A 12,145-nucleotide genomic window follows, 5' to 3' on the forward strand; every position below is an offset into this window, starting at 1 on the left:
AGGCGATTGGTGGCTCATCTCGCGTGTAACAGCCCCCCGCCCCCACCGCCGCAGTGTCAGTGGTGGAAATTCCACATTCTTATGGCCGGGGATGGGGGGAGTTTGTAGGAGGTGTGAATCTGAACACAATCAGAAAATCAATTTATTTTGGAGGAATCCGATGAGCTATGAAGCTCTTCTTCACAGAACTCCAGTGCAGAACAAACACACTGATAACTCCTCCGGAAAATGGTACTAATTTATCGGCCCCGGAGGGAGGTGATGATGATGATGGGTGGAGTCAATCACCAATGAGGATGGATTAGAAGTCGAGACCTTCTGCTCGCCGGTTAAGAAACTCGAAATAAAACAAACGCAAGCCTGTGACGTCCTTTGTAGAGCGGGACCTCATCATGGAACGCTGCTATAAGCCTGACTTGGAGGAGGAATTCGTTGGCGTAAGGCACTACCACTATCCATCAACGCAAGGCTCGTAACGCCCGGATAACACATTCATCAAAAAGGCTGAGTCGGAAGCGCTCACGGTACAGAAAAGGTTTTATAATTTAACTGAATTAAATTGACGAGAAGAGACACGCTATGAAGTCCGGTCTAAGAGCACGAGGCACATCCATACTCATTCTGTGTGATTATTATTTTGACGATTGTACCACACATTGACACGATGTCACGCACTGGTTGGACGCAGCGAGGCGAGGTCAACGCGGAGGAGCCGGAGTCATTCCCCCCACGGAGTCGTTCCTGATGGAACCAATTCCCGGTCACGGGTTCCTGGTCACGGGACCTTCTGGATGCCGAATGCGTTAACAGCAAGGGGGTTTTGTTGTTGTTGCTGTTGCTGTTGTTGTTGCTGTTGTTGTTGCTGTTGTTGTTGCTGTTGTTGTTGCTGTTGTTGTTGCTGTTGTTGTTGCTGTTGTTGTTGCTGTTGTAATTTTTGCTCGCGCTTGTTTTTTGTTGTTGTTGTTGTTAAGATGCTCCTGCCGAGGGGGCGATGTTGCTGCCAGTGACGGGCTGGGAGTAAAACATCGGCCCAGCAATTTGTAAACGCACCGGCCCCAAATTGGAGCTTTGGGCAATTATTTTATTTTTCTCGGCGTCTTCCAGTTTTTCTCCCTCCACATTTCGAATCAACATCGCGCGCTTTAGAGAATTCGGCTGCGATAAATTCCCACGTGATGATGAAAAGCCACTTCGTTGGGCTATCATTCGTGATAGCCAGCTCGCTTCTTCAAAAGAGCTACGGATATTGCTCAATGGGGCTTTTATCTGATCAAATTTTCAACTAGTTTTAGTTAAAAATTCTAAAAGAGGCATCGCTCAGACTCCACCGTGGCAGTCACGGCAGCTCTGCACTGGCACACACGCGATCCTGCTGATGACGATGCTGATGCCCGCTTGCTTGCCAGCTCGGCGCGGATGGTATCGCCACACGGGGTGATTTTCCTTCAACCGATAAGAACCCAATCTTGATTTGAAGAACCCCTTTGAACATTGAGTTTTTGTTTGTTTCACGCAACCTGCAGTAAGATTCTTGTTCCGCTGGGGAATTTATTTTTTGGCTTTACCCCACACGACTTTATCTTGAGGGTTTTCAGATACAAGGTGAAGCAAACGCGAAGAGGATAACGAGGTGTGACAGGTCGCGGAACAGACCCACCAGGTCACCCTTGAGTCGACTCACGTGACGGGCAAGAGGTAGCAGCTGTGCAAACTTCACGTGTCCTCAAGGTGCACCTAGCCTGGCACAAGCGCCGTCACCGCCACTGAGTGGCGAACGGCTGTTGTTGTTGTTGGTGTGTTTGCTGTGTGTCTGCTTTGTGTGCAAACCTAGTTCGAGTCTCGATGGCGAGATGTTAACTACCTCGCCTGGTATGCAGGAGGTCGTGGGTTCGATCCCGACCCTGACGCATGCTGCTGTATATTTGGAGTTTGCGTGTCTCTCGCTCTCTATGTCGCGTGGATTTTTCTCCGGGTCCTCCGGGTTTTCCCTCCACATTTAGAATCAACATCACGCGTTTAGAGTATTTGTCTGCGATACATTTCCACGTAAGGACGATAAGCCATTCGTTGAACTATCATTTATGGCCAGTTCGCTTCTGAAAAAAATCTACATAGCTCAGTGGCCCTTACCTAGTTAAATAAAAACAAATATTTTAGTTTATAGTTTTATAATTTAGATTCCCACTCACGAACAACGCCAGTGGCAAATATTGGAACCGGTCTCGGGGCTCCTCCTGGACAACCAAAATAACACGAAGATACATTTTTTTAAATTTAGAATTTGGTAAAAAAAAAAATAATCCTCAAATTGCCAAGAGCAGCAACAATACAACGTGGTGGTGAATACGTGACGGTGGTGGCCCTTAATAAAAAAAAAACGTCACGAAGCGGCTCCTTCAAGAGCCGAGACGCGGGAAGCTGAACTCCCTCTCCCTAGGTCGACTCAGCCTCAAATGAGTATCCAGCGCGGCGTGCGAACAGCGCGCTACCGGGGGAGACAAAGCCGCACCTCCGATTAGCGCGCTAGGCTACGTACGGTGCGAAAGAAGTTCCACATACACAATCGGAAACCCCTCCCTCCCCCTCTCCCTATTCATGAGCGACGAACAAACCCCACAGGTGCTGTGATCGTGGGGTCCTGTTCGGTGCGGGGCTCAACGAAAACTGTTCCCATTCACCGCCCTCCCCCCGCGGTGCCGCTCCACTCATCACTCCCTCCTTGGGCTGCCATTCCATCCCCGCTCTCATCCATCGGCCGACCGATCTGAGCCACGTGGCGCGTCCCTGTGTCGCCCAGCGGGACGTGGCCGCGTCGATTGGGTTTCATTGTTTTCCGTCTCGATGGCTTCGTTTAAGGTTTTTTTTGTACCGCTTGTTTTTGGTTGCGGTTGTTCTCGCTACATTTCGCGCGAAGTACAAAGTCGTCGCCCGTCGTTCCTTTCAACGCGAGTGCCTCTCTTCTGCTTTTCCACACTTTTTTTCCCCCTCTGCTGTAACGTTCCGTTATATTTTTTTCCACTGACTTGTTGTGGCGAAAGGTGTAAAGTAGGAAAAAAGAAATCAATAAAATAACTTCAACACGAATATACCTCGCTGCTTGTGCGTGCGCGCGTGTGGGTTTATGCAGCTGCTGCTGTGACCTTTTTCCGTGACCATCATGGAAAGTAACTGCGGACGCATTCTCATGGCGGCGAACAAAATATAAGAGTCGTTTAAATTGAGAGTCGTTGACATTTCTGACCCCATCCCCTCTGTACTAGAAATCTGCGGCAAAGAGCTTCATGGCTCATCGGATTCATCCTGTCTCATTGCTGAAGAAAGCAATAGCGCAATTCATCTTCTTGCTTCTTTCGGTAAAGTCACGTAGAAGGGAAATAATAAAATAATAAAAATGAAACATTATACAATAATTCTCACGACGTTATTATGTTTAATTTTTATTATTTTATTATTTCCCTTCTACGTGACTTTACCGAAAGAACCAAGAAGATGAATCCCTGCAGTCACGAAAGCTTTAAATCGAGAGAAAAAAAGCGCAATTTATCATTTAAATCGACCGTGAGGGTCCTTAGCCTCCAGATGACAGCAAATGAGTAACACAATGCGCGTACACCGACACTGACCCCCTGGCTCCCTGTCCTGGCGAACAATTCCGGCACCAAATATTCGCAGAGACATCGCGCAAGGGACTTGAAGCGTTATTCTTTGGTTCTTTCGGTAAAGTCACGTATTATTATTTGATCTTTATACGCGACTTTACTGAAAGAACCAAAGAATAATTCCTGCAGTCACGAAAGCTCCAAAATTAACACTTGAAGCGTTGTCTTACCAACAACAACCACAAGCACTATACAACCACCAAGACCTCAACAATGAACCTCACCACCGACTCCAGTCCCGATGCCATCCCTTATGGGATCACTCTGCAGCAGCTGCTGCTGCAGATGCTGCTGCTGCTGCTGGAACTGCTGCTGCTGCAACTGCTGCTGCAACTGCTGCAGTTGCTGCAACTGCTGCAGTTGCTGCAACTGCTGCAACTGCTGCAGCTGCTGCAGCTGCTGCAGCTGCTGTCACCATTCTAGGATCTGACCCAGAAGGACGCTGCTGGGGCTGCCGTGCGAACAGAGTGGGACAAAGTGGACGATCAGAATTAACACCCCTTCGTTCGAGATGCAAACATCATCATCATCGTAGTTGCACCTCCTGGCTTTGATTAACTCCTCCCGGAAGACATCAGCATCAGGATGTTCCACCGGTTGTGCGTTTGCACTCAGGGCGACGCCGTATCAGAAACAAAGGCAAATAGTTACAGTGGTAACTCGGTAAACGTCGTTAATTCGTTCCAGAAGGTAGGACTTATACCGAAAATGACGTAAACCAAACGAATGTTTCCCATAAGAAATGAAGGGAAAGGAAATAATCCGTTCCGGAGTATAAGAAATAATATTTATATGGCATATTATACATTAATGGGGTTGTATACAATAATTTAGACACTACCTATTACTAAAATGCATAAATAAATGAAATAAATTTAAATAAAATTTTACATTACTTTACCTTGCTGAGAGCAGTTGATAGCCTACGAGGATGGCGGTGAGGAAGGGGAGGAGTGGTGAACGGGGTCTACGCGGGTACGCGGTGACTCATCCCGACCCATACAAGTTCGAGCAAGCGCCTCGTATCCCAAGCAAGACGTCGTATCCCAAGACATTTCTCTCTCGTCAAAACACGATGTATACCAAATTGGACGTATTCCAAAGCGGTCGTATACCGAGGTATGACTGTAATTGTGAATTTGTTCAATCGGAAGCAGTGACAGTTATAGCGACAGAGGCCTTCTCCTTCCCAGAACGAACGCCACCCAGGGTCATCAATGTCCTCGTTCCGTGGGAGGTCGTCGCTTCTTCTCGGCATCTGTCTGGAATCCTCTTCCTCCTGAACTCCACGCGCTTGGGACTGATGCTGCTGATGCTGCTGATGCTGCTGATGCTGCTAATGCTGCTACTGCTGCGGTTGTCCAAGTCGCGACTTAAGACCCCGAAATATTTTTTGTTGTTCTTGGAACAGATCGCGTAAGTAAAATATGCGCCAGAAGTCTGGCTACCGTCTGATGATCCTGGTGGTGACTACCAGCGAAACGTCGTACCTCTTGATGGGATCGCTCTCCGACAACAACAACAACAAGCGAGTTGAGCTGCCGAAGCGGTAATAATACATTGGCCATGTTTGTTCATCACGTGACAACTTTATGGATTGGTTGTATCGGGTGGAGGAGGGTGCACGACACACATTATTCATGCGATCTGCCCCACCCCCCTACCGCCATGAATAAATATAAATCACAATATCGATCACATTGGGCCTACACGTGCTCAATTGACTTCAGACCCCGTTTTTTTTTCATCCCTACGCAGCATCTCACAATGCAGTTTTATGCGATTTTAATGTTACCGAGTAAGGCCCCACTGAGTTGTGTAGCTCTTTTGAAGACGCGACCTGGCGATCACAAATGATAGCCCAACGAAGTGGCTCATCATCATCATCATCACGTGGGGATTTAGAGCAGCCAAACACTCTGAACGCGTGACGTTGATGCTAAACGTGGAGGGAAAAACCGGAGGACCCAGAGAAAAATCCACGCGACCTCGGAGAGAGAAACACGAAAATTCAAAATATATAGAAGGAGTCAGGGTCGGGATCGGACCCACGACCTCCTGTATACCAGGTGAGGTAGTTAACATCTCATAGCCACTGTGATGATGAGGAGAGAGAGACACGCAAACTCCAAATATACAGCAGGCGTTAGTGCCGGGATCTAACCCACGACCTCCTGCGTACCAGACGAGGTAGTTAACGTCTCATAGCCACCGTGATGATGAGAGAGAGAGAGACACGCAAACTCTAAATATACAGCAGCAGGCGTCAGGGTCGGGATCTAACCCACAACCTCCTGCGCACCAGGCGAGGTAGTCAACATCTCTCTACCGTTTCTACGTAAGGCACGTTGAACTTATTTCGCACCACAGGTAGCCAAGCGTGCCGATCGCAAAATAAAAGGCAGCTATGATGAAATGTGTTTTCAAACGAGTGCGAAATGAGTTTGAGCGAGCGCGAACGAGGTCGTGGCGAGATTGGGGGCTGGATGGAGAGAGAAATTTGCATGTTCGCTTGTTTCCCAGCTCTCAGGCCAGACGCAGGTGCATTTGTTGTGTTTCCAGCCACCTGTGCCAACAGTTTTCTTTCCTCTGCACGGAAAGTTTCTCGCCCAGAGCTGGCGGCTAAAAAAAAAACTCAAACACCGATTAAAGCCGCGGATAAAGGTTCCATCTGCACGCAAGCCTCGTTCCCTCGCTCCCTTCCACCGCCACCATCTCCCTTGCTTTCAGAGTAAATAAGCAAATAAGTAAATGTACGTTTATTCAGAAGAAATCATCAAGGGTTGGGACTTTAGTTGTGTTCCCCCCCCCTCTCCACATTTAGATGATTGAGATTAAAAATGTCCAGCTGTAAATTTCCACGCGATAAGGACCACGTGGCTGGGCTGTCATTTGTGGGCCAGGTCGCTTTTGAAACAAAGCTTCGCACCTCAGTGCGCCTTACCTGGGGAAATAAAACGTTTCGCAGTTCCATAGTTTATAGACCTGCTCGCATGTGGACGTCTAAAGTCCACAAGGGAAGCGATTGCGGTTGTGCATAGAACCCACACTGACCAGCGTGGTGAAGTATGGTCAAACAACCACCACGACCAACATGGCGTGGGGAGGCCACTCATCCAGCAAGAGATTGCATGAACACATCCATTATCATCATCATCATCGTCAATCATCACCATCACCATCATCACCACAATCATCACAATCATCACCATCACCATCATCACCACAATCATCACAATAATCATCATCATCATCATTACCTAAATCATCATGATCACCACCACCACCATCACTATCATCACCACTACCACCACAATCATCACAATCATCACCACTGCCACCACTACCATCACAATCATCACCACCACCATCATCACCATCATCACAATCATCACCACCACCACCACCATCATCATCATCACCACCACAATCGTCACAATAATCATCATCATCACCTATATCATCATGAGCATCACCACCACCAACCACTATCATAACCACTACCACCACAATCATCACAATCATCACCACTGCCACCACTACCATCACAATCATCACCACCACCATCATCACCATCATCACAATCATCACCACCACCACCATCATCATCATCACCACCACAATCGTCACAATAATCATCATCATCATCACCTATATCATCATGAGCATCACCACCACCACCACTATCATAACCACTACCACCACAATCATCACAATCATCACCACTGCCACCACTACCATCACAATCATCACCACCACCATCATCACCATCATCACAATCATCACCACCACCACCATCATCATCATCACCACCACAATCGTCACAATAATCATCATCATCACCTATATCATCATGATCACCACCACCACCATCACTATCATCACCACTACCACCACAATCATCACAATCATCACCACTGCCACCACTACCATCACAATCAGCACCACCACCATCATCACCATCATCACAATCATCACCACCACCACCATCATCATCATCACCACCACAATCGTCACAATAATCATCATCACATCATCACCCTATATCATCATGAGCATCACCACCACCACCACTATCATAACCACTACCACCACAATCATCACAATCAATCACCACTGCCACCACTACCATCACAATCATCACCACCACCATCATCACCATCATCACAATCATCACCACCACCACCATCATCATCATCACCACCACAATCGTCCACAATAATCATCACATCATCATCATCATCACCTATTATCATCATGAGCATCACCACCACCACCACTATCATAACCACTACCACCACAATCATCACAATCATCACCACTGCCCACCACTACCATCACAATCAGCACCACCACCCATCATCACCATCATCACAATCATCAACCACCACCACCATCATCATCATCACACCACCCAATCGTCACAATAATCATCATCATCATCATCACCTTATATCATCATGAGCATCACCACCACCACCACTATCATAACCATACCACCACAATCATCACAATCATCACCACTGCCACCACTACCATCACAATCATCACCACCACCATCATCACCATCATCACAATCATCACCACCATCATCATCATCACCACCACAATCGTCACAATAATCATCATCATCATCACCTATATCATGAGCATCACCACCACCACCACTATCATAACCACTACCCCACAATCATCACAATCATCACAATCATCACCACCACAATCGTCACATCACCACAATCGCGATACGGCAATGCTTATAGTGCCTGCTACGTGTGGCGCCCTCGCCACTCGCGTACAAGTGCGGTAACCCTCGCCACTCGCGTACACGGTAACCCTCGCCACTCGCGGTACAAGTGCGGTAACCCTCGCCACTCGCGGTACAAGTGCGGTAACCCTCGCCACTCGCGGTACAAGTGCGGTAACCCTCGCCACTCGCGGTACAAGTGCGGTAACCCTCGCCACTCGCGGTACAAGTGCGGTAACCCTCGCCACTCGCGGTACAAGTGCGGTAACCCTCGCCACTCGCGGTACAAGTGCGGTAACCCTCGCCACTCGCGGTACAAGTGCGGTAACCCTCGCCACTCGCGGTACAATGCGGTAACCCTCGCCACTCGCGGTACAAGTGCGGTAACCCTCGCCACTCGCGGTACAAGTGCGGTAACCCTCGCCACTCGCGGTACAAGTGCGGTAACCCTCGCCACTCGCGGTACAAGTGCGCACTGTGCAGATACCGAACGAGGCTGGTTCCCGGCTCGAACTTTTACCCCCCGTCTCACAAACTCGCTGTCGTTCCGCATTTACACGTGGGGCCTTTTTGTCTCGGTGGGTTGGTTTGTGAACCTCGTCGAAGAAAATGCAACTCAATGCGGACAAGTTGTGCAAAGAAAGCGCGTGAAGAGGGTGCGGACTTGAGACGACACTGAGAGACAGGCAAAGGAACACGCGGATCAGAGTACACACACACAGTACACACATGGTACATGCACACACAGTACACACATGGTACACACACACACAGTACACACAAAGTACACACACACATTACACACAGAGTACACACACAGTACACACACACAGAGTACACACACAATACACCCACAGACAGAGTACACACACAGTACACACACAGTACACACACAGTACACACACGGTACACACACACACAGTACACAAGAGTACACACACACATTACACACAGAGTACACACACAGTACACACACACAGAGTACACACACAGTACACACACAGTACACACACAGTACACACACGGTACACACACACACAGTACACACAGAGTACACACACACATTACACACAGAGTACACACACAGTACACACACACAGAGTACACACACAGTACACCCACAGACAGAGTACACACACAGTACACACGCACAGTACACACACACAGTATACACACACAGTACACACACACAGTACACACACAGTACACACACACACAGTACACACACACAAAAGTTATCTGGACACAATTTGTCCTCGCAGCGGCTTCTGGCTGGCCACCGAACAAAGACGGTCACCGCATCGCGCTTCTGCGGCCGTCTGGAACGCTTCTCCTTCCGATATCAGGAAGCCACTGGTAGCTGTGCGCTTTTAAATCATCCAGATTGAAAAGCCATTTATTTACCACGACTTTTTGTGTTTAGTTTGTTGTCCTTCCCCCGTGCCTCCTATTCGCTACGTACAGTTCAACATACGTACGGACATTCGAAACTGCTGAGAACAAAGTTGACCTCGTGCAGAACACGTGTACTCAGCAGGGGCGATGGATGGCCGGGCGGTCGAGACTAACAATAGAGTCGCAGCCAAAGAAGAGAACCTTCCCGACGGGACGTCCAACACACAGACACTGACTCAGAGCGACGACATCGGCTCGTGTGGACGGGCTATGCGTGATTGTGATATGTCACATCTACGGCGGATGACTTAGGCCTGAAAGTGGATAGATCATGACTGCCGCTGTTGATGACGTCATACATGCAGCAGGTGACGAAACGTGGGAGCTCTGTCACCCTTCCCCAGGGAAGCAATCGATGAAGAACGGACCACAAACACAAAATAAATAAATAAACAGAAATAAAAAACAATTAAAGGCAAACCCATAGACTCACATAGAGACCCATAGACTCACATAGAGACCCATAGACTCACATAGAGAGCCATAGACTCACACAGAGACCCACAGACTCACACTGAGACCCATAGACTCACACAGAGACCCATAGACTCACACTGAGACCCATAGACTCACATAGAGAGCCATAGACTCACATAGAGAGCCATAGACTCACACAGAGACCCACAGACTCAAATAGAGACCCATAGACTCACATAGAGACCCATAGACTAAAATAGAGACCCATAGACTCAAATAGAGACCCATAGACTCACACTAGGATCCATAGACTCGCACAGAGACTCATAGACTCGATATGAGGACCCATAGACTCACACAGAGACTCATAGACTCACACTGAGACCCATAGACTCACATAGAGACCCACAAACTCACACATAGACCCATAAACTCACAGAGACGCATAGACTCACACAGACCCATAGACTCACATAGAGACCCACAAACTCACACAGAGACCCATAAACTCACAGAGACCCATAGACTCACACAGAGACCCATAGACTCACACAGAGACGCGCAGACTCCCACTAGGACCCAGCGAGTTAAATGCTGAAGAGGCAGAGCTCCTGTGCTGGACAGCTGGATACGACTTGGCACAATCAGTAGCAGCGCATCGTGTGAAGTGGTTCATCCAACTGTGTAGAAACGACTCAAAACAACTAAAACGACGTGAGATTAAATTCCACAGATCGTGATAAATGCTGCCGCAAGAACGTGTCCCCGATGGCTAGGAATGGTCGTTATCGACTGTTCCTCACGATTACAGTTGTTGATGTATCAGGTCGGGTCCACTCGGCTTTGTGCTCTTTTTGAGAGGCGACCAGGCCACGCCTGGCAATAACTCACCGATGGTGGCTGATATCGTCGTCACCATCATCAGCATCACGTGGGAAATTATAGTGGCAGCCAAATGATCTAAACGAGCGTTGTGTCTAAATGTGGATGAAGGGAAAGCCGGAGGAACGCGGAGAGCCACCCACGCAACCACCACGGAGGCCGTTGGACTGCGAGAAGGGCTGGGTGCAGATGCAGCAATTGTCGTAGTTAAAAACAAGTAAACCCGTAAAAACAAAGTTTTTCACTATAAATCCTTTATATGCGTGGCGGCTAGAGTCCTCTCGTCCTCTGGCTTGAGATGGCTGCCACCTATGGGTCAGATGATTGTCTGCCACCATTAATCAATTGGTAATTAAATATTTAATTTGTTTTCCCTAAACAGTGTAAAATTTTGGATTTTTTTTCACGAAAATTAATTGTCACACACAACGAGTCTGTGTGGAAAATGTCAGCTCGATTGGATCACGGGAAGTGGGTTAAAAAACGAGCGAAAGATTTACACGGTCCTAAGCAAGCAAGCAAGCACGCAAGCAAGCAAGCAAGCACGCGAACTTAATATAAAGGATTTAAAAAGAGAGAACACGCAGACTCCAAATATACAGCAGGCGTCGTCATGCTCCGGGATCGAACCCACGTCCTCCTGGGTTACCAGGCGATGAAGACGACACCTCGTCGCCACCACATCGCTGTACGGGCCAGCGTCACATTCCCCGTGCGCCGCTGTACCCTCCGACACACCGCGCGCTTTGCTGAGCACGCGGTCCACTGTTTGTCCACGTGACGGACTCGATGCGTTCGTCTTCGTGAGCGACGCAATTTGGGCTCTCTGATGGACGCCATGTAACCCACCAAATCCCCGCCGATAGCAAATTTTGACGAACCACGGAATGAGCCGCGCAAGCCGACCGTGTTATAAAGACTAACCTCGTGGCACGTAAACAATTGTGAGCGCTTGGGTCTGTGTATGAATTTAAAGATATGTAGT

The sequence above is a fragment of the Lethenteron reissneri genome, chromosome 54 (genome assembly GCF_015708825.2).
Source record: "Lethenteron reissneri isolate LAM-NWPU_2019-01 chromosome 54, ASM1570882v1, whole genome shotgun sequence".
NCBI classification, from domain to species: Eukaryota; Metazoa; Chordata; class Hyperoartia; order Petromyzontiformes; family Petromyzontidae; genus Lethenteron; species Lethenteron reissneri.